General features: G+C 42.0%; 1 pseudogene; it reads right to left on the bottom strand.

Moving 5' to 3' along the window:
• Nucleotides 1–222: 222 nt before the first annotated feature.
• Nucleotides 223–797, bottom strand: LOC116069451 (annotated as a pseudogene).
• Nucleotides 798–2,293: the final 1,496 nt, after the last annotated feature.

Raw genomic sequence — 2,293 nt, 5'->3', positions numbered from 1 at the left:
CTGCATTTAGACCTTTTAAAAAATTAACCCAAACATACTTCTTGGAGTGAAAAATGCTTCTTAATAAATACTTCAGGAACACAAAAGCAATTTGTTTGGAAACACAGGAATCCTTGGCTGAAGGGCCATCATCACAGGACACACACATTGCCTACAACGGGCACTGAACACAACTACAAGCTGTAGGAAGACACAGCACTAAGGTTTGTGTTCAGTCTCTGCTTACTTCAGATGATCTGATTGTTTGTACAATCTCATCATTGAACTCTGGTACATGCACATGTATGCATTGCTAAGAAGTCTGCGTGCACAGCCTTGAAACCTTCTGGAGTCCGAAGAGTGCTGGTCCTCCAGAGACATCTTCAAGTACTCTCCCACTTCTGGGCAGACCGTCACTTGTGGAATGCTGAAGCCATTCTGACCACCATCTCGAATTCACCATACCATCAGAGAAGAGCAAGGCAGAGTCATCCTTCCCTGTATTTCACAAAAGTAACACAGTGGCTCATTTCTTTGCAGAGAACAGCAAATAACCCCATCTTCTGACAAGGAATTCAGCCATGTCTTCAGTTCGTCAGGCAAGTCTTTGGGAAGTGATCCTGTATGGTAAGTATGACTTAACGTCCTGAGATGAAGGTGAACCTGAGTGCTGCCGGTCTTACAGAAGTCCTCATCTTCCCAACTGAGCTGTCCGGATAGTCACAGCACTCTCTAGACTCATACATCGCAAGTCCTCCACAGATGTGGCACTGCCTGTGAGAGTCTTCAAGTAAATCTGTTATGTTTTCTTCCAGAGAAGGAAAAGAATGTTAAAATGTATAGTCTTTTCCAAACTGAGGCATCTGGATAATCAAGTATGATGGTGCCTCTGTAAATTACAGGTTCTTGTTGATAAAAGACCATTCTAATAAATGCTAAATTGTTGGTACTCCAACTTTCTCATTTTTTCCATAAAAAATTTGATAAAAGTTACAGTCTTGAGCTTTTTGACCTGTTGACCTTATTTTAACAATGGTTGCCAAACATTATCTCTAAACATTCCATTTCCATTTTAGGTGGAGTATTTTCTTCTACTTCTTCACTTAAGTAGCCCCCAGATGGTAAAGGGTTATATGTTTCAGTTTGTTTGGAAGCAGGCTGCAAGGATGCAAAGTTCAAGTCCTATCTGCAGCTCTTTAGTTTCACAAACAGTGCCTTCTTCAGGGCACAGGTGAAATAGCAGATGCCCATGAAAGTTCCATATTTGTACAGCCTGCACATTCATCTTCTAGATCAAGTCCGGCTAGCAGGTCACTGAGCCCTGGTGGCTGGCCAGTCCAACAGATAACCCCATATAACAGGGGGTTCTCTTTTACTGCACTGACTGAGAAAATGGCCCGTGAGCCATGCTTCCATTAGTATTGGGCATCTTTGTCAGGCTAAATGGTAAGGAGTGAAATCCGTTGTTGCTAGACCAGGAGTTCATGGAAGGAGGTTGTGTTGGAGGTGATGAATGTCCTAACTCTGAAGACATCTCTATAAGTGACATTGCAGAGTCTTCTGCAACTTCATCAATGTACCAGGGATATTTGGACTTGGATTGTTATGAGTCAACAGATGACCCATTTAAGGTATAAAATAATTCAGATCTGTTTCTACTTCCAGGTTCTGAGGTAGATCCTCTAACCTTCAGTTTATTATGACTAGATAACCTTTGTCACCTTTGTCATGTCATGTATCTCTTGACATAAAGACAAGTTTAGGAGGCCTTGTTTCCAGTGTCTCTCTGTCTGGGATGATGCCATTGATGTTCAAGAGTATTGTACTTTCAACACTTGCAAAACTACAAAGATGTACTCCATCCCAGTTGCCAATAGGGTTATCTATGTCCACACCTAGAAAATATCCTGGATTTTCTTTTCCTGGTAAAACCTCCCAAAATATAACTGGTCCAGATTCTATACTTTCTCCAAGCTTCAAAGAAACTCTGGAGTTTATTTCCAAATAGGGAGGTTCCATCTGCATTGTATCTCCTGGGCCTGCAAAATCACTTTCCAATCCATTGTCATCATCTTCTATAAGTCCCAGTTTGTCCAATGTAACATGACACAGTCTTTCTCACACTGGAAAAGCTGTGATACACCCCATCTGTGAAACCTTGACCACAACCTTCTTCCAGTAATTTCACTACAAAGAAAATTCCCAGCACTGTCCTCTCCGCTAATAATGGCCCTCTGAAGCATTCAACCCCTGGAAATTTCTCTTTCCCAGATCACAGCTGTACATTCGGAGGACTGCCCACATTTACCTGGAG

This window comes from Mastomys coucha, unplaced genomic scaffold (genome assembly GCF_008632895.1).
Source record: "Mastomys coucha isolate ucsf_1 unplaced genomic scaffold, UCSF_Mcou_1 pScaffold1, whole genome shotgun sequence".
Taxonomy (NCBI): domain Eukaryota; kingdom Metazoa; phylum Chordata; class Mammalia; order Rodentia; family Muridae; genus Mastomys; species Mastomys coucha.
This window is presented reverse-complemented; position numbering and strand designations above follow the sequence as displayed.